We start from the raw sequence: 22481 nt of genomic DNA on the forward strand, positions 1-22481 counted from the left end.
ATTTAGGGAAATCAAGGAAAACCTAAATCAGGATGGCCGGAGACGGGATTGAACCGTCGTCCTCCCGAATGCGAGTCCAGTGTGCTAACCACTGCGCCACCTCGCTCGGTTTTTCGGACGAATCCAGGTTCTGTCTACAGCATCATGATGGTCACATCCGTGTTTGGTGATATCGTGCTGAACGCACATTGGAAGCGATTATTCATCATCGCCAGACTGGCGTATCACCTGGCGTGATGGTATGGGGTGCCGTCACCTCTTGTTCCCATTGTTTTACGACCCGTGGCTCCACCCTTCATTCGATCCCTGCGAAACTCTACATTTCAGCAGGATAATGCGCGACCGCGTGTTGCAGGACCTGTGCGGGCCTTTCTGGATACAGAAAATGTTCGACTGCTGCTCTGGCCATCCTGTGGCCGTTTGTATATTAACTGAGCCACCCGGAGTTGTCTGTTCCGGGGATAGAATGCTGGCAGGTTCTTGGGGCATCGCGTCGCCAGGACTCGTGTAAAAATTTATAGTCTGCGGTAAGCAGGGACAGGGGGCGCTAATGTGCTGTCGTCACTCCCGGTGTCGGTTTGTGGATGGGTATAATAATTCCCGTGACAAAGGCGGTAATGCGTTGCCCTTCGTCATCAGTTCATGAAACATCGTTGTCCAGCTTGACGACATTAGTGCGAGGAAAGCGCGATAAAATTCTATCGGCAATCCGTTGACACCAGGTGACTTATTCAGAGCACCCTTGTTGATTGCAGCGTGGACTTCGTCACACGTAACTGGCTCCATCAGGTCGTCCGCTCCGTCGCTGACTAGGGCGCGAGTTACGTGTGGTAACAAAGACGACTCAGCGTGGTTGTTGGTCGTGTCCTCCTGGTACATTGTGCAGTAGTGGTCTACAAAGGCACTGACGATTTGGCAGGTGACTTGCTGGGCGCGACAGGTGTAGATCTCGGTGATGAGTCGTTGTCGTCGGTGTTTCCTATCGGAGGTGACATGATGCATTGTGGGATGTTCTTGTTCCGCCGAATCTTGACATCGGGTCCGCACCATCGCCCCCTGCAGTCTACGGCGTGTCAAGGTTACAATTTCTGCCTTAATCTTGATGCGTTCCCTCTGGGTGTCAGGGGTGGGCGGCTGGGCGTCCAGGTCGCGGAGAGCGGTGTAGAAATGGTCGGTAGTGTGCCGGTGCCACGCAGCTACTTCCTTGCCATACTGATCAAGGTATGTCGAATGGCAGATTTGGCACATGCCAGACACCAAGTCAAGGACATGCAGTACTTAGGTAAGCGACGTTCACAGATGTAGGCACAGTGGTCCGAAAAGGCCAAGGACCAAAGTTCTGCGCCTTGGACTGCAGGTGTGAGTTCCCGAGAGACGTAAATTCTATCAAGGCGGCTCGCGGAATGACTTGTCTGCTAAGTATGTCCAAGCGTCGTGGAGCAACAGATCACGGACGACAAGACGCAGTTCTTGACAGGTGTTGTAGTGGGGCATTTGATCCATAGGGTGCAGGACACAATTAAAATCACCCCAAAGGAAGTAATGGTCACAGCGTCCAAGAAACAAAGGAGTGATTTCTTCTGAATAGAAGTGTGCCCTGTCGCGTCTGCGGGTGAAGCCTGACGGAGCGTAAATGTTGAGAATACGCGTCCCCATGACGGTGACGGCCATGCCTCTCGCGGGTGGAAGGTATGTGATATCAGCCACTGGAACCCCTCCTCAGGCGTAGGTCACTACGCCGCGTCCCAGGTGGTCACCAGGAGAAGGATAAGTGTTATATCCTGTGACGTCTGGAAGCGTGACCAAGTGTAGTTCCTGTAGCAGTGCGATGAAACGTCCGATGCCCGTATCATCTCTCGCATCAGTTGCACGGGGGAGCTAATGGTGTTAGTGTTGATCGTCGCTACTCGGTAGGTTTTGAGCCGTACCCCACCGTGGAGGGGAACTCCATTAGTGGAGGGTGAAGAGGGGCGAGGCAACGGCGAGTCATGCCGAACGCCACCAGGCGGCGTTTTCGGCGGCGTAACTAGGCTTCCGTCTGGGGTAATTCTGTCCCCAGCGATTGGTCAGGGCCTCCATCGAATTCGTACTCCACGCCATTGAAAGCGCTGTCGTTGTGATGTCCTTACGTTCCACTTCGTTCGTAGGAGTTGAGGACGTCTCGGCGGCAGTCGCAACGGTGGATGGTGGTGGTGGTTAGTGTTTAACGTCCCGTCGACAACGAGGTCATTAGAGACGGAGCGCAAGCTCGGGTTAGGGAAGGATTGGGAAGGAAATCGGCCGTGCCCTTTCAAAGGAACCATCCCGGCATTTGCCTGAAACGATTTAGGGAAATCACGGAAAACCTAAATCAGGATGGCCGGAGACGGGATTGAACCGTCGTCCTCCCGAATGCGAGTCCAGTGTGCTATCCACTGCGCCACCTCGCTCGGTGCAACGGTGGAGTCTATTGGCTCAGGTGCACCTGGGCGAGCCAGCAGAGTAGGTACCGGCATAACTGCAGCCGGCGTCGTGTTGTCGTCATTCGTGTCGTCGTGCAGGTTCTCCGAGGCCTCATCGGGCCGGACGGCCACTGGAGCTTCGGGGAAGGTGATCTGTCTCGTTCCGAGACGGTACAGCGCCTCCTCTTGCGCCTTTTAGGTGAACGTTGTTTGCGTGTGCGTCCCTCTGTGTCTGAAGACGGCACGGAGTCGCGGCGCTCTGGGAGGAAGGCCGTCGTGGGTACGATAAGTGAAGGGGTGTCCAGATCATCGGCCGGGTGGGGATCGGAAGTCGCCGCTGTTGGTAGAGGCGCCGGATTAGCGTCAGGATGTGTGCTCGACACGTCGACCCCGGCGGTATCCGTAGCAGCAGGAAAGGTCACCGGAACATGGTCCGACGGGCGGCGGCCGGTGGGAGAAGAGAGCGCCGATGCATAGGTGATCGGTAAAACCGTCGTCGGAGTCGGAGGCGCCACGGAAGCTGCTGTCAATTGGGTCGCTGAAGACACTCAGACTTGAAGAGGCTTTCATTCCCGCACCCCGAACAGGTCGCGGGTTGGCCGTCGTATATGACGACAGCATGGCACCCTAAAGTAAGGCACGTGGCGATGGAGATCGATGGTGATCTGTCGCACACCGTTAAGAACGGGGTACGTTTGTAATTGCGTCCAGAGTTCTTCAGTGTGGAAAAGTATAGTACCATAGGAGCGGAAAGCCGCGGTAATGTCTTCCGCCGGTAAGTTCGAACGGGAGTTCGAAAATTCGTATGGTGCGCATTCCCAAGCCTGTGTGGTCGACGGTGACCGCACCAACATATCCGTCGGCGTGGCGAAAGCGTAGTCCGTGTTTGGTGTCACAAAGTATTCTTGCGCAAACCACGTCATTGACGGCTTTGACGAACACCTAACTGCTTAATGTGGACAAATGGATGCCCAAGAAGTCGGAGGCTGGGAACTTAGCAACGTCGCGTAGGAAGCGTTCTACTTCCAAGGCCTTTGGTCGTGTGCAGTCGTTGCAGTAGCTGAATCGCAGTGTTGATTTTCTAAAACGGTTGGCCATGGTTCTGCTACACGTTAAGCGACACGTAAGTGACGGCGGCTGAAATGTAAACAACAGCGAGCGCGCGCGCTCCGCAGGCGGAAACAACAGCACGTCCGCACTGCACGGCTGCGAAAGCCTGACTGTTTAAACACGATACCACAGGTATTTATCTTACCCTAATATTGTACCTATAAGTTGAGACTGTTCACTGTTTCTATTTTGCTTTTGTTTCACAATTCAGTACACCTCCATCCTATTTTCACGCTTGATCTGTGTTCAGTTTTTGCTTATCCATTGATCCGTCTTACCACTAAATCTGAGGGGAGTGCGATGGGGAGCTTCCCTTGTGAGGTATGCTTATGCATGCGCCATGCAATTCCCAAGAAAATACAGGTCGGTAGCTCACGGATGTGCAGCTTGCGCCTGATAGCGTCCCAGATGACATTCATTAGGTTCAGTCCAAGTAAATTTAGTATCCAAGAAGTCAACTTGAGTTCATTATCATACTCCTCAAAAAACTGTGATACGATTCTGGTATTGTGACACTGGCAGTTTTCCTTCCGGAAGGTGTCATCGCCTTCGGGCAAGACATCAAGCAGGAAGGAATGCAGTTAGTACGCAAATAAGGCTCAAAAATAGTTCAAATGGATCTGAGCACTGTGGGACTCAACTGCTGTGGTCATCAGTCCCCTAGAACTTAGAACTACTTAAACCTAACTAACCTAAGGACATCAGACACATCTATGCCCGAGGCAGGATTCGAACCTGCGACCGTAGCAGTCGCACGGTTCCGGACTGCGCGCCTAGAACCGCGAGACCACCGCGGCCGGGAAATAAGGCTCACAAACCACAATAATGTTCACGTATCCCACAGCTGTCATGGTGTCTTCGATTACTATCGTAGGAGCCACGGAAGTGCAGGTGCATGTCTCTTCTAGCATAAAACTGCTCCTACCGGCCTTTTTCCATGACGCAGTGCATGTTTCGAGCAGCTCCTCGCCTGGTTGACAGCACATCCAGATCTCGTATCACGGCTCGTTGACTTCAAAAGCCCGCCGGAGAGTATGGAACTGCATCTCGGCCGGTAGGCGGACATATTACAACCTCGAGTGCTAGGACCGCCTTGGTGTGGCGCCACACGCCAAATCGCCGGCCAATTCGAGCCTGCGCCTGCCTTCTAAGTTCTGCTGCGCACAAGACTTTGTGGTGTATTCACTTGGCTGTCGTCTCGGTCTGCGCTTTCACCTCGTCTCAGGTTCTCTCTCTCTCTCTCTCTCTCTCTATTGGATTAGTCGCTGGTCGTTGTTCATCCGTGGTGCCGACTCCACTTGTCTGTTTTCTTCTTGTTGTTTTTTCTGTTCACTCTGTTGGCGGCTCCAGACGAGATGATCCAGCCTCATCAGATTTCTCTCGAGTCGTTAACTACATGTGGTCGAATCTCCGTCACAATACATGACCACCGACCTGATGTATAAGGAAATGTGAGTCATCCGGTCAGGTGAAATGTTTCTATTGGTCCACAGTCTAATTTTGCATATCCAGTTCTCACTGCTTTCGGAATTTGCGATGGACCTGGGTCAGTAAGAGAACACTTATGGATCAACTGCTAGAGAGATCCTGTCCAACAATGAGCCGGCCGCGGTGGTCTCGCGGTTCTAGGCGCGCAGTCCGGAACCGTGAGACTGCTACGGTCGCAGGTTCGAATCCTGCCTCGGGCATGGATGTGTGTGATGTCCTTAGGTTAGTTAGGTTTAAGTAGTTCTAAGTTCTAGGGGACTGATGACCACAGCAGTTGAGTCCCATAGTGCTCAGAGCCATTTGAACCAACAATGTGCTCTGAAAGGTGTACTCCGCAACACTTGTGCCTGTAGCAGCTGTGTACTGTCCTTCAACCACTTTCCATAACAATGTGCTCAGAACAGTAGCGGACTAATGGCTGACCAGCTACGCCGTTTTCAAGGTGCTCGTTCTCAGATGCAGTGCTACAACAATCTGTCCTTTGTCAGAGTCCTTTATGTCCGTCGATTTTCTCATTTGCAGCCAACAGAATGATTTCGAATTTATGTCGGCCCCTTACCGCGTCACGTGCCAATATCACCAGGCAGCATTCAGTCACGCTAAGGCTAGTGGTCTTAATATTTTGACTCATCGTTACACAGGGTGTCAGGGGTATAAGTGCAGATATTGTGATCGTTGGTACCTTAATATGTACACAATCCAGTGCGTTATTTGTTCCTTCTCTGTGTCGAAGTCTTCCCACAAATATGCCACAAATTTTACGACCTAATGTTTTCTGCTGGGTAGTAAGTGCACTACAGAGAGGACTATGCCTATCTCTATAGACTAACTGCATTGCGTCCATGTGTCCAAGCTTGAAAATCTGACCTGCTGCCCAGGGGAAAGTAAGCAATACTGGCTTGCTCATGCCGCATGTACTTGGAGGTACAATCAAAACTAAAACCTTACGAGTGCTAATAGCTATAATTATGAGTCTGCAAATAAAGTAAATGCTAGTGTAATTTTGTACAATACACTGTCCTCAGTCACATAAAAAATCTGCACTTATACCGATTACACCCTGTGTATTTATATAAGCACACAAGACAAAAAGTTCGTCATCGCCAGGACACGCCAGGCTAATACCGTATATCAAATCCTCTAGCCTTGTCATTTGCCTTAATTCGGCGAGGAGGAGACTCAACAAATTTCCTTATGTATGCCATATGCAGTTGCAGTCATACGTTGATAATTAGTTTACGTAGCGCTAGCAAAATTCATGATGTTGATCGCTAAGTTTAACCCACTGGTACACAAAGTTCTCGATATTTTCTATGCTGGGATGGTGTGATTCAGTGGGCCAGTCGGGATGCGATGTGGTGACTGAGTTTTCCTCAGTCCAGGAACGTATATACACTGTCTTCCGAATATGGTTGTTATCATTCACAGTATACTCATCATGAAGAAGGAGAAGAAATTGCAACATTTTGTCTGCGGCAACGTTAAAATAAACATCTTGGTTCATGTTCACAATAACCTGAATGAGTAGGCCATGTGATGGTATGAAAAACACCCCGACAGCATAACAGACCCAAATCCGGCCTGAACTACATTGTCGACACACCGCAGGTGAAATGCCTCTTAAGGCGGTCATTAGTCATTACCCTCGACAACTTGCATCATTTGAAAGGAGCCAAAGTCGCGACTCGGTGCATCACTCTGCACGCCTCCACACCGGTTTCTATCTTGTTCTTACCATGGCAGACTCATAGTTAAGTGGGCTGCTGAGCATTAGGATTTTGCTGAAATAATTCACTTATCTCAAGTTAAAATCTTGGGACATTGTTAATGGAAAAACCAAATGGAAGGAATTTGAAGATACTCAAGTGTTACTAAAAAATGGTTCAAATTGCTCAGAGCACTATGGGACTTAACATCTGTGGTCATCAGTCCCCTAGAACTTAGAACTACTTAAACCTAACTAACCTAAGGACAACACACAACACCCAGCCGTCACGAGGCAGAGAAAATCCCTGACTCCGCAGGGAATCGAACCCGGGAACCCGGGTGCGGGAAGCGAGAACGCTACCGCACGACCACGAGATGCGGGCAAGTGTTACTCCTATACTGGAGTTTTCCCACTTCAGCTACTTCAAAAATGCTGTTCTTCAGTGTAACATTGTTAATTTAATAACACCATAATTTGGTTATACTCTCTCTTATGGAGAAAATTACGATGTAAGTGATAATCATAGCGTCATATGTCCGCCCCTATAGCTGAATGGTCAGCGTGACGGACTGCCCTCGTAAGGTGCCCCGGTTCGATTCCCGGCTGGTTCGGGGATTTTCACTTTTCAGGGAGTGGGTGTTGTGTTGTCTTTGTCATCATTTCATCCCCATCCGGCGCGCAGGTCGCCAAATATGGCGTCGAATGTAATAAGACCTGCACCAAGGCGGCCGGACCTACCCCGTAAGGGGCCTCCCGGCCGATGACACCAAGCGCTCATTTCATTTCCATAGCGTTATATAAGTAATGAAATAAATTTAATCAACTGCAGCACAGAGAGATAAATTTTTGATCCACTGAGGACGTGAGGCTTTATGTGTCACTATGAGAAAAGGCCTTTTGGGATGTACTCGGCTCCAGTGTCTATTGCATACAGTTACCTTAGCAGCGTTGTAGTGGACCTGAATTCACTGTCAGCAACTTTTCCTTTCCGGTTTGAAACCGATCGTCATTAACAAGGTCTGACACTCATCTTATCTCCCTGTCGGTTAGGATGTTTTTATGACCACTGTTCTTACTCCACATTACATGACTGCGAGTGATGCCCCATTCCATGGAGACTCGTTAGGCAGTCACCGCTGATACATCAACGTATCGGGTAACCTCATTTATTGTGTGATCGTGGTCATATACAAACACGATGACATCTTTTTGCCATTCTGCCACGTCTCCTAATTGCATCTGTTCCATCTTACTCCTCTTGTTCCATACGATCGACTCAAGCTTTCATATCACTCCACTGATTTATATCTGCATTGGAGGGTTACACGACAGCCTGGCACTAGTTCTGCACCATCCACAACGCTACAAAGTTAACAGTGTATTCTTTTAAGTGGGCGACTAATATTTTATCTGGTGAGCTTGAATATCCGTGGTACAGTCACACTAATGTGACCTCCTCCTGTGTCCAATATTATCATGCAATAACGCCTCACAGACAGCAGGTGACAGCACTTGCAGCGGAGGGTATATGAAGCGTGTCGAGGGCCACGCGGGAACGAGTGCAGCCGGCCGGAGTGGTCGTGCGGTTATAGACGCTGCAGTCTGGGGCCGAGCGACCGCTACGGTCGCAGGTTCGAATCCTGCCTCGGGCACGGATGTGTGTGATGTCTTTAGGTTAGTTAGGTTTAAGTAGTTCTAAGTTCTAGGCGACTGATGACCTCAGAAGTTAAGTCGCATAGTGCTCATAGTCATTTGAACCAGTGCACTCATTGTCGTAATGCGGAAACAGAGCCATTAATCCAACGTCCAAAAAGTAATGATCATTGGCTTTCGGGCCATGGCTGGAAGCATCTCCGAAACGGGTAGGTTTGTAAACTGTTCACTTGTCGCCATGGTCAAAGTATACAATGCATGGCAAATAGGAGCTATCCAAAACCGACACCGAGGCAGCTGTGGCGCACCACAGGCCATAGATGATAGGCGTGAACGACGGCTGAGGAGATGTGTACGGGCGAATAGACTTGCTACAGTTGAACAAATGAACGCCCAGATGTACTAAGGGATTAGCATGAGTGTCCTCAACGACTGTTCAGCGGACGCTGCTGCGTATGGGCCTCCGCAACAGGTGCACGGATCAAGCAAACATGCTGACTGCTGTTCTTCGGCGATGAATGCTAGAATTTGCACGCCAATACCGGAACTGGACCTCCACTGAGTGGCGAAAGGTGGCCCTTTCAGGTGAATCACGTTCTATGCTCCACTGGACACATGGCTTTTAGCGAGTACGGCCCTGCAACAATCGTCGGAAGGCACTAGGCCGGAGTAGGGATTTGGGGAATATTTTGGTGATCTCGTCATTCTGGATGGTACAATGGTCCAACATTTGTAAGCCTCTATCCTGGAGGCAAGTTTTGATTTTTCCTCGGCATGACGGCATCCACCTGCAGGATAATGAAACGTGTCGCACGGCTCGCAGTGAGCACAAGTGTTGTTCGAAGAGCACCAGGGTGAGTTTATCGTACTCCCACGGCCACGGTTAAAACTAAATCTATCGAGCTTACACTCCACGGTTCCTCAACCGAGAAACCTAGAGCAGATGGCCACGGCACTAGAGTCGGCATGGCTGAGCATCCCTGTCGGTAACTTCCAGAAACTCAGTGACTCTAATCATCTTCAGGATGAAGCGCTTCTTTCGGTGTTTGCTTACAAATCGCTCGCCTAGTGCAGACCTGCACAGTGAAGGTAAAGGGGAAAGCAGAAAAAATGGAAACTGTAAAACAAAACAACTGCATTAAATTACGCATTAAATTACATAAAATCCAGGAAATCCGCAACATATGGTAACAAGAAGATAATAAAAAACCCACTGATAATGCTGAAACTACAGCAAAACATGTCTGGGGAATAAAAAGAAAAATAAAAAATTCTGTTTGGCTCAAGGTGGACCCTCTCCAAAACCAACTGTACTCATTCGCTCTCTTCCTGCAAGTCTCGCAGCGGTCCCCGCTGCAAGAGGCGGTTATTCAGTCTTTTTACAGGAGGTCACGTTAATGTGACGGGACTGTGTATATCACAGTTAATAGACAAAACGAAAAGGAGTGAAATGTAAAAGTATACAATAGTAGAGGAAAAACAGTGCCAGTAGAAAAAGAGTCTGCAAATGAGATGTCTGAGAGATAATATGGAATGGTGAGGTTACGGGCCGCCGATAACCTCTGTATAAAATATTGCGCTAGTCAGTAAAAATGTATTTGAAATGTAAACTTTTAGAGAAAGTCCACATATAGTACTACTCAAGTTTCACCCAAGGACTTTTTTTTTTTAACAAGAAATACAGTACGAGTTCAGCATGTCGTTCTCGCATATGGATGCAATACTGCAGTGAATTTCGAGTTCTCCCAGACACCTCCGAATCATCTCGTATATCTTGACAAATGTAATTCTCTGCTACATTTCTTCAAGTGTATCAATGGGACTGCTGACACGATTCCAGAAAGAAAACTCCAGAGGACTGATGTCAGGTGACCTTATAGGACAAGGTACAGACCATGCTAGACCTTGAAAGGGTCCTGTAGCCACCTTTCATTAGCCCGGTAGCCCATTTTCACTAGTATTTCTCTTTCCTTCCTTGTTTCTGTCTTCGCATAATTATCGTAGTGGTGTGATTGAATGAATGTGGTTGTGTGTCACGTTGCTAGACGGTGGCGTAGTCTGCTGCAGAAAGTCTGCGATAGTCGTACAGATTCAGCAGTAGTTGTACAGACTAGCCAACTCTCGTAGTGGTCAAGTAGGCAAAGGGGTTTTCGCTACTTGTGAGAAATCCACCTGCGCTAGGTTGGTGGCGGAAATGGCATCTTTGGGTTTTCCGGGCCACGCGGAGCGTGGAAGTGGCTTGAGAAGAAGCGGGAGGCAGTCTGCCGCCGGTACGGGAAGCATCCACAGCTGTGCTCCAGTCGAAGAAGGGTGAGTTAGACTGCCCGTGTGGCGCGTTTTTACTTGGCGAGGGGAGAGCTGTTAGCTTTTGGTCTCGCTTTTCAGCTCTGACAGATTGCTTTGCCTTGTCGCAGCAAGGAATGCAAAACTTTGGCAGATTTTCCTTTTAGTAAATTTCTATAGCAGACTTGGATCCACCGGAAGAGCGCCACACAAAGGTGTCGATAAGAAGTGAGCACTCGCTTCTGTATGAATGTCTGTTTGCCTTCAGCTGTGCCTGTATAAGCTTTCACCTTTCTAAATATTTATAGCTTTGCCTTCTCGTAAATTTTCCTTGCTTTATGTGTCTTTCGTCCGTGGGGAGCCAACCACGTGGTAGAACATTATAGTTGTTGGGCTACCGGCATCACTAACTGTCCGATCTCATGTTTGTCTTAAATAATGTTAACTATTCATGACTGTGTGATGTGATAGTTGCAATTTGGGCACTATACCTAGAAATTGTGTCTCCACAAACCACGTGGGCACGCGGGTGTACTGCGAAACGTGTACCGTTTCACGAGTTATTGCGATCAGTTATCAGGCAACAGCAGTTGTATGAATGATTTACACCAATGATTTTGGGTGTAGATTATAGTGGTGAACATATCGACGCTTTTCTTCAATGTTATCAGGAATTGTGTACATGTCTCACATCCACGTCTTACCAATAAATGATGTTATCCACAATTTTCTCTTGTATTCCGAGGTTACGTTTTTGCACCTAAGCCACTCACCTCGTAGCTTTCCTGTTAGCACATCCAACGCGTTTCCATACGCACAGTCTAGTGATTAGATTCCCTTTATTTTAAAACAAATGCCTTAGATTAAGTTTTATTTTCAGGTGTGTTGCTGGGAGGTGATCTTCTGCACAGTGTTATTGCATGTGCTATTTTATTTTAAATGGTTGAGTCTCGTGAACAGTGCATGGGAAATACTATTAATTACGTCGCATCCTCTGTGAGCGATATCACGACGTGCGTACTTTTATGAGTTTTTGGTCTGTGATCAAATAAATTTATTTTCCGACTCGGCCAAACCTTTGATTAGTTGTATGGTTAGAGTCGGTGGCGAACCTAATCTTCACACATTAATTTCACAAGCAATAAGTATTTACATTCCCAATAATAACGTAATAACCCATAGAAACAGGTTAGTTATAACCTGTCCACTTAGGACGATATTGGCTCGTCAGGTGTCTTCTCATATCGGCAGAGAAATATGCCGCTGCTGCATTATAAATTTACCACATTCCCCAACCATGGGCCATTAATTTAGACAGCCTTCCTGATGAGACAAAACATTACTACCACTACCCACTGCAAGATTAAAAGTAGGCTGGTGGCAATGTGGGTACGCGACGTGGCGAGGAAAGTAGCAGAGAAAGAGGAGGAACCTCTCTAGCGACGGTTCAGGCTGAAAAAGTGTCCCGGTGCGAAAATTTGGACAGCCCATCAGAAGGCATGGGCCTAGACGAGAGCCGCTAGTCGGCGTCCATACAGCCTGCTAGCACTGCTGCCGCCACCACAGAGCTGTGCGCGGGCCACGCCTGCCGTGCCAGCCTGACAGCACTCACGGGCGCCCTATAAAGCCCGCAGCGCAGGGGCTCCGAAATCCCGAAAAGTTGTGGGGGATCATAGAAGCCAAGCGGCAACCCCACAAAGCCACCAGACCTCTGCATGGGCTCAAAGGAGTAGTCTACACTCCAGAAGACAAAACAGCTGCCACGTCAAACACGCTCAAGCTCCAGTTGCGGGAATATGTCATCGAAGAGGAAGAAGGCGATGCAGAAGCCCTGGAACACAGAATTGAACGCCACCACCATTACAGACTTCTCGCGATCATCAGGCGAATCGGCAATGCAAAAGTCCCTGGTCCTGACACCATTAAAACACCCTTCCTGAAGACCCTCCCCAAAGCAGCAATCTTCCACCTGATAGCCATCGTAAACAACTGCCTTACTGCACAATACTGCCCTTCAGCTTGGAATCTTGCAAAAGTAATTTCAATCCCCAAACCAAACAAAGTTCAACTATTCCCTCAAAACTACTGGCCCGTTTCCTTGCTCAGCCACTTGTCCAAATTACTTGAAATCCTCATACAAAAGTCCCTACTTCAATTCCTATCCGCAAACAACATCCTTATCCCCGAGATATTCGGATTTCGTTCTGGGCATAGCACCACATAGCAAGCCATTCGTCTGATGGCGCACATCTGCATGGACAAGAGATAGAGTAACAGCACTGCAGCTATTTTCTTGGACACAGAAAAGGCTTTCGACTAGTATTGGCATGGGGGCCTGATATACAAACTCTCAAAAATGAAGTGCCCACTCTAGCTGCTCAAAATTATCCATTCATTCCTAACAGACAGGAAATTTACTCCTCAGTAGAAAATGAAAACAGCAAATTAAAATCAATAGAGGCAGGTTTCCCACAGACATCTGTGCTTGGCCCTCTCCTATACCTTCTGAACATCAATGATCTGCTGAAAGAGCCGGGCGGCAATATAGCCTTGTATGCACACGATACTGCACTTATCATAGTGGCAGAAACATGAATTATCTAGCCTACAGCGCCACTTGGGTAAAGTAACCAAGTGGTGCAACCTGTGCAAAATAAAAATCAATGCCGAAAAGTGTCATAAAATTTTGTTCAGCCATAAAATCAAACTTCGCATAACTAACATCACTTACAATGGCCAGGAACTACCCTAGAAGGAAGTTGTGACATACCTGGGGCTAAAAATAGACAAGAAACTAAAATTCAAACACCATATCAAGGAAGCCAGAAACAAGGGCTCTGCCCAGCCCTATCAGCTATACCAGCTTCTAAAAGGTATGGGCCTAACAGTATCTGCCAAACCCAGCATGTGGAAGTTGATCATCCTGCCTGTCATCCTCTATGGTTCAGAAGTGTGGAGAATGGCAGCAGACACAAATTACGAGCACCTCTAGATAATCCGAAACAAAACTTTTCGAATCATCGGAGATACTCCAAGGTTCACCAGTAATGAGGAGATCAGGACTATGTTAGGGCAACCATCTTTTTACCTCATTCAGCAAAAATCAGCCAACTTCTTCGAGTCATTCAATGTATCTCTACATCATCTCATTAACTCTCTGGGAAGGTACGTCAACTCTGACCACAAAGTAACTCATAAATATACACACCCATCGCACCATCACCACCGCCATATCTCACCAAGCGGACAAACCACCCTAAGAAAATACAGCATAATCACCAATCCGAACAAGTAACGATCACTTCGTAAGACAGAGCCTTTCAAGAACGCTGGCTCTTCAAGCACATTATGGGTACAGACCGAGCCATTTCATCGTCAGAGACAGTCGTGTTCCGTGCGCTCTTGTGTTCTACGAGCAATTTACGCATCGTTGTTAGTTTTTGAATCTCTCTACTTCTCGGACCTCGATCTGGTTTACTCTACGAACTTGTATCTTCGTATCCATTCGTGGTATTTGTTATTGTCATCTCGTCTGCCGTGTCAGTTCGTGGCTGTTGTTGCCCTTGTTGTTGCCTATAGCTGTCTTTCTGTAGGTTTGGGCGACTCACCATCGCTACCCTAGGCCGCTCGGTCTGCGGCTCCACATCTGATTCCGGTTAATAGAAATGGCGACGAGGTGAACGGTTAACGGTGCATTATGGATACGAAACTTGTATAGCTTGTGGAGCAGCAACTGCAACACTTGTTCCTGCAGCAGCAATTCCATCAGCAGTTCCAGCAGCAAATGGACCATTTGCGTCAGGAAATTCAGCGTCTGTCAGACCAATTGCAGTTACAAGGTTCACAACCTGTCCCGACTGTAGTCAATTCCCAGACAGAGTCCCGACCACCCGTATTTACGCCATTTCAAGACACCAAGGAGGACTGGGACACGTATTTTTAGCGGCTGAAGGAGCTCTTCGCCGCTTTTCGAGTTTCGGTTGACGCTCTCCAACGGTCGCTCTTCCTTTCTTGGTCTTTCCCGGAGACATTTTTCTTACTTAGGAAGTTGGCTCCACTCTCAAACACGGTTACACTCCCTTTCGAAGAAATCTGTTCGTTGCTGTCGACCTATTATTCACAATGATTCCACGTGGTCGCATCGGGCCTCGAGTTCCATTACCACAACCAAGCGGCACAATCTTATCGATTGTGGGTGACGGATTTGCAAGTTCTGAGACGTCGTTGCGATTTTGCCTGTGCCAGCCCATCTTGCAACGCTTCATATGTCGATTCCCTGATCCGTGATGTAGTGGTCCAATTGGCTCCCGCTCCAGAAGTTCGCACTGCAGTCCTTCCTTAGACGACATTGAAAATCTTGCACTCTTTCGAGATCGTGCAGGCAGCAAATGAATGTCTTACGGCCCGTCCCCAGTTCGCTGCGGTTCAACCATTGCCGCTAGTCGAAATACTCGCCAGCCTTCTTCCCGAAGGTGGCGTCGTGATTCGTTCCTTTCGGACTTGTCAGTGAGGTCTGAGCAGCCAATTCAACCACATCGGCGCAACCAGCACCTTCTTCTCCTGACTATATTGTAAGGCACCAATAGGCAGTCTGCCCTAATCGTTGGGCGCACTGCACCCTTTGTGGCAAGGATGGACATCTCCGAACTGTCTGTCGTCGGCCGTCAGGTCAGTCTAAGCGTATTCCTAACTTGCGTCATGGGACAGTGCATGAGCTTCAGGCCATCGTTCCCAAGCGCAATCCTTGCACGCTCAAGTTGTTTACTGATGTCACGACTGCTTGTCAGGGCGTTCGTTTTCAAGTCGATACGGGGGCGAGAGTTTCCCTGATCAACCCCTCGTCATACCCTCGTCTGGGTTACCCAGGGTTTGTTGCTCCCTTTCGCAAATTGGTTGCATATGGTGACAGCTCTATTTCCCTCAGAAGTCAGTACACCACTACAGCCACATACAAGATAGTTACACGGCCGCCAACGATGTATGTTGTCAACAGTCATTCTGTTGGCAACGTTTTCTGCTCGGATGCTTTCTCGTTGTTTGACTTCTCCATCACAGACACACGATTCCTTTTCAGGAACTTGGCGACCCTTGTGCCTCTTTTGCGTCTCTGTTTGAGTCTGGCTTGTGGTGCGCCATTGGTTTTGAGGCACATATTTCTGTACGTCTAGACGCTGCACTCCGGTTCTGTCGTGCATGTTTTCTTCCAGTCTCCCTATGGACGGCCTTAAGCTCGATCTCGACCCCCTTCAAGATGCTGGGGTCACAGAACCGGTCAAAACTAGTGCTTGTGCCACAACTCTGGTCGTAGCCCAGTAGCCAAACGTTCCCTCCAGCTTTGTGGAGATTTTAGGTTGACAATCAATGCCCAAGATCAGATGGAAACCAACCCCATACTACTTCAAGAGGAGCTCCTTTCAAAGCTTGGAGGTGAATGTTTTTCTAAAATAGATATTCCTGATGTTTATTTACAAACTGCACTCGATGAGGAATCGCAACGCATTGTTGTCATCAATATGCCTTTTGGCTTATACAAATTCAAGCGTTTGCCTTTTCGGATCTCTTCTGCTCCAGTGATCTTGCAGATATACCTGGAACAGTTAACCATGTCCATCACAGCTTTCACCAATTACCTGGATTACCTAATTCTTACGGGTGTTACGCGCCAAAACCACCTGCACAACTTGGGAATCCTGTTCACTACCTTGCGTGGTGCAGGGCTCAATTGCCGTTTGCACAAATTTCAGTTTTTCCAGGAACAAGAGTACTACCTGGGCCACTTGCTCACCAAAGACGGGATTCAGCCCACAGACAATAATGTTTCTGCTATTGACTCTCTCCTGTGTCCCCAAAACCTCCAGGAGCTGTGGGATTTTTTTGGGGAAAGAGAATTATTATTATAGGTTCCTTACGCAAGCGGCATATATTATGTATCCTCTCAACCAGTTGCGGAAGGAAGGTGTTCCGTTTCAGTGGCCAGCGGCCTGTGAACAGGCCTTTACACAGCTGAAGCTCATGTTACATTCTGCCATCCGCCTTACCCCCTTTTCCCGATCACGCTCCCCTTCTTTTGGCTGCGGACGCTTCTCCCTACGGCATTGGTGCAGTGCTGGCACACTGTAATGATGATGGTATGGAGCAACCCATCGCCTACGTATCCAAAACACTGACACCTGCCCACGCAGTTACTCCCAGATCGAGGAAGAGGCGTTGGCGATCATCTTTGCTGTAAATAAATTCCATGTGCACCTCTTTGGGTCCCGGTTTAACTCGTTACAGACCATAAACCGCTCGTAGCACTCTTTGTGTGGCGATCTCTCTTCCCAAGCAAATGGTCCAAAGGCTTCAGCGCTGGGCTCTTTCCTTAGCTCCTACAACTACACCATCCAGTACAAACCTACTGCGCAACACACAAATGCATATCCCGTCTTCCGTTTGCCCTCAGGACCACATCCAAATGGAGCTCTCCTGTTTTCACATCGACGTGGAACGGCAACGGCAACACACCTTGGATGGATTTCCCATAACCGCGGCAGACACGCGCCACGACCATATCTTGCAGCGTGTCGCACACTACGTCCTCCATGGGTGGCCAACTTATTTTTCCAAGACGCTGCTCCCGAGCTCCACATCTGGGCTCGCCCTTTTCTCATTTGTCCATCGTCTCCAATGTGCTCCTGCTCGATGTGGAGGCAGGTACCCAGTGGGTTGTCATCCTTACCGCCTTATGCACTCATGGCTTGGAAAATTCTTCATTGCGGACACAGGGTGTGTCTCGGCTGAAAGCCCTTGCCAGGCGACATGTCTACTGGTCAGGACTGAACACTGATGTGGAGGCTATGGTGCACCGCTGTTCCGCCTGTGCTCAACATCAGTTTGCTCCACCCCATCTTTCGTCCCCGGCCTACTCCATATCGCCCTTGGGATCACATACATCGAGATTTTACTGGCCCCTTCCTCAGCTCGATGTGGCTTATTGTCGTGGATGCTTATTCAAACTACCTCTACATGACCAGCATGGCATACACCACCATTGCGGTCCCGCTCAATGCCTTTCTGCAGATTCTCGCCATTGAAGGATCTCCCTGCACCATGGTCACTGACAATGGGCCCCAATTCACTCCTATGGCTCTAGACAGTTCCGCACCGCTAATGGCGTCAAACAACTGTGTAGCCCTCAATTTCACCTCACCTGAAATGGCAAAGCAGAGCGGATGGTGCACACATTTAATCAACAAATGTTGAAGGGCATGGGTGCAGCTACCACGACAGCGGTTCTCACGACGTCCTGAGCACCTACAGGTCCACCCCAGTCCATGACCACAGCTCAGCAGAGCTCCTTCATGGTCGACAGCCACGTACTTTCCTCCACCTCCTGGCACTCCAACCCAAGGAACCTCAGACCCGACACACTGGAGGATACCTTCCTGCTTCAGCTGTTTCAGCATGTTCCTATGGGGCAAAACCTTCATGGATGCTAGCTATGGTGGTGGCCACTCATGGGCAGAGGATCACTCTGCGTTGGCATCCCCGCCTCACAAATCCCTCCTCCTCATGAGTACTATTTGTGCTCCAGGACACTGTCAGCAGCTCCTGTCGGCACAGGTACGAATGTCGAAACGTCACCACTGCCTCCTTCTGCTCCGTGGTCATCCACCACACTGCAGTTCCCCAGTGCAGTACCAAACATCCCATGTTCCTTCTCCAAACTGGTGGCTTCCACTGACAGGACACCACATACTCACCTCCCAAAACATCGACCAGGGTGCTTCAGGCCCTATGCACCCATTTCGGAGGGGAGGCATTTGGTATCCCAGTCTGACAATTTGGATAGCCCGCCTGAAGGCATGGACGTAGACGACACGCGCTAGGCGGCGCCCCTATAATCGGCGAGCACTGCTGTCCCCGCCACAGTGCTTTGTGCAGGCCACGCCTGCTGCTCCAGCCTATCGGCACTCACGGGGGCCCCATAAGGCCGGAAGCCCAGGGACTCCGAGTGAGTCGTATTCCGACTGCGCTCTTGTGTTATATAGGGTACGCATCATTGTTGGTTCTTGAATCTTGCTACGTTCCGACCTTCGATCTGGTTTACTTACGGACTTGTCTACTGTCGTATCTCTTCGTGGTTGTTGTTGTCTTCGTTGTCATCCATAGCTGCCGTTCTGTGAGTTTTGGCGACTCACTGTTGACGCCCTCGGACGGTCGACCTGCGTCTCCCGATCTGATTCCGATTACCAGACCAATATTCTTTAAGCAAACGGCATAATGTTAGGTCCCCAGTTGCTCGTTACAGAGTTACCACATTTCACTTTGTTTCTTGCCCCATTAGCTCTGTATCTGTATTGCACTGAGAACAGTGCACGACAGTGAAAATGTCGACAGTATGCGTTGTGTGAGGCTTATTTGGAAACAAACTTTGTCCACTCACTCACGATGCTATTCCCCGCTGTCAAGCCTTCGTTCAGTACTGTTCAGTTTTTTGTCAGTTTTTCCTTTTGCAGCCGTATTAGTTGTACATAAACAGCGATAGACAGCGATATGGATAGGTTTACTGCAGAACAGTTGACCGATATGCAGTAAATGTAAAGGAAGAGTGGAACAACGTTGCTAGGCTGATCTCTTCTCGCAGCATCGGCAACCACATCACAGTACTTTTGCATTTGTATGTAGGTGCCTACGAGAAAACGGGTCCTTTCGTGTTATGATGATTGCATTTTTATAGGTTTTGTCGCTTTTGTGAAGGTATTTTCACAGAAACAAGGGCGGTTGCGGTAACAAACAGAATAAATCATAATTGCAATATTACTCGGAAACGAGCCACTGGAGACCAAAGCACTGATACCAAAGCACTCAGAAGGGATCCCTAAACAACTGAAAGTTTGCAGGTGGAGTTCCGATTCACCTTGTATATACACTGCTTGACAGTTACTTAGGAAGAGAGACACTGTTGGATGATTAACCACAGGCAATGATGGCCGACATGAAGCACAGTATATACATCATAGGGGTTGAATGGTATACTTAACTCTCAGTAAGGAATATGCCCTCCTCCGTCTCTGACGCACATTTTCCACCACCAAACTGTTGAGGAGTTCTTAAGAGATTTCTGTCCCACTCCTCTCGCAAGAAGGTCTTCAGTCATTGTACGGTTCGGGGAGAGGGTATTCGTTGAGGAACACGTCTGCCAAGAGCATTCCAGACATGCTCTGTAGGGTTTAGGTTCGGAGAGTGCCCGGGCCATTCCAATCGTTCGGTATCTTCACTTTCTAGTGTGTCCGACACCTCAGCGGTCTTGCGTGGTCGGGCGTTGTCGTCCATATACAAAAGCGGGACCTATCGCACACCTAAACAGATGGACATGATCCAGAATAATCTTCTTGCAATACCGCTATGCTGTAACGGTACCTCCGGCAAAGATACGCAGCGGTTTTCGGCCATTGTGCATGACGCCTGTCCTTGGCCATACCGATGCCGTTTATGAACATTCTGTGGTGTTTAACGTGTGCCCCCCCCCCTCTCTCTCCACACTATCTGATGGTCAGAATTGCTTGCCACAGTGAAGCGGGATTCGTCAGAGAACATCACTCTGGCCCAGTGTCGCTGATCCCTACCAACATGCTCCCTGCACCATCGAACTCTTTCTCAGCGATGGCGTGGTTGACGTGGGACGTGTACGGCAATCTTCCGAGCATGCAGACCAACCTAATTTAATCGCCGCGAAATGATTCTGGCAGACATACGTGCACCAATAGCGATTGTAAAACATACCGAGAACTGCCTACGTGTCAGATGGTCTGTTTCTTCAGTAGGGCTACGTATCGATACTTTAGCGGTGTGGTGGTCTGTCTAGGACCACCGGCACACTTTAGTATTTCCATCACCTATGGCCATTTTTAGTAACGAGATTTTACTTTTGGACATGCCCATTACTGTGGCCACAACAGTGACGGTTTCACCGGCTTTGTGCTGTCCAACTGTTCGTCCACGATCGTAAACACTCGAATAATGCCATACAGGCATGTTGCCATACCACACGATGAGCTTTCGATTACCTACGGAGCGGGAGGAGGAGGAGGAGGAGGAGGAGATTAGTGTTTAACGTCTCGTCGACAACGAGTTCATTAGAGACGGAGCACAAGCTCGGATTACGGAAGGATAGGGAAGGAAATCGCCGTGCCCTTTCGAAGGAACCATCCCGGCATTTCCCTGAAGCGATTTCGGGAAATCACGGAAACCCTAAATCACGATGGCTAAACGGGGGTTTGAACCGTCATCCTCCCGAATGCGAGTCGAGTGTGCTAACCACTGGGCCACCTCGCTCGGTTATACGGAGCGTTCGTGCACAGGCTTCGCTGCAGTTATCACGTCCCGCCCTCTACATTTCCTTTTACTATCATTCGTCGGGCGTTGGCAGTAATTCCTTATCAAGAGTCAGTTGTGCCTTAACAATTGCCAAGAAATGTACATAGACACACCCAGACAAACATACTTGTTACATATAGTTTGTTTTCGGTCCTCCACACTTTAAAGGAACTTACATACGATTTACAGTTTGACTTATTTTCTGATTGTGAAAGTAACAGTTTTCTCATGTAAAGCTCCTCTGCAAGAAAATTTCTCTAAGCTCTATAAACTTCTGTGTACCTTCTTCTCTGTATGAAACCTAAACTACGTATAATCTAACTCACAGCGTCCATGTCTCTCTCTGGTCTCTCTTCAGACGAGTTCAAATGTGTGTGAATTCGTAAGGGATCAAACTGCTGACGTCATCGGTCCCTAGACTTACACACTACTTAGACTAACTTACGCTATGAACAACACACACAGCCATGCCCGAGGGAGAACTCGAACATCCGGCGCGAGGGGCCGCGCAGTGCGTGACATGGCGCTTCCAACCGCGTGACCACTCCGCGCGGCTTCAGATGAGCACTGCTGATAGTCGAGCGTAGCACACCAGTGGGAAACTCCGATTTAGTCACCAGTTATCTATATTCACTGACCCTTTTTCCCTTTGGCCGTCCGCCAGTTAACTCGTTGTCTCCTACGTTAGTGCTACATGTAGCCGGGAGGAGATACTAGCAGGTAACTCCGATTTATTTGACAGTTAAACGGATCAGTTTAACCATAGACCACAGATAACACTGACCGCATACACCCCTATCTCTTCCGTGTTGAGTTTGAAACCAAAATGAAAATCACATGACTCGGAGAAGCAAGCTGAACTCGTTGTAGCAATCGGAATCTCTATAATTACGTGGTATGAGAAGTGTAGCTTTATATCTGAAATAAAGCTTTGGTTTTAACAATAAAATGACTTATATTGCTATTACATGTCATGTAGTAGTACTGTAAACCCGATTTCTCCGAAACTCCTGGTATTAACGCGATGGTTATTGTTATTAGACTTGAAAAGTATTGACAGTTCTTTTTACATACGGCAGAATTACAGTTCTTTAATGCCTTTATTCACAGCTTCCACAGGAGTAGAAGACAAAATATCAGTCTGGCAGGCAGCCTTAGCTTTCTGCCGATTCCTCAAAAGTATGTTATGAAATGTTTTATTGCGCTTTTATAAGAGGTGAAATACGTTTATATGCATGATGTCTGTCCCCCTTCCATTCCTCCTCTCCCCCCCCCCCCCCTCAAAAATGGGATTAAAATTGATGGCTTTTGCTTAATACGGTACAGCCACCAAAATAACGAATATAATATATTAAAAAACGTTGTTTATACAAAACTCCTGTAGTGAGTTAGATATTAACGTTCTGTCATCTTAAAATTTTAGTGTTTCTTCGAGTTTT

Source organism: Schistocerca gregaria, chromosome X, assembly GCF_023897955.1.
Source record: "Schistocerca gregaria isolate iqSchGreg1 chromosome X, iqSchGreg1.2, whole genome shotgun sequence".
Taxonomy (NCBI): domain Eukaryota; kingdom Metazoa; phylum Arthropoda; class Insecta; order Orthoptera; family Acrididae; genus Schistocerca; species Schistocerca gregaria.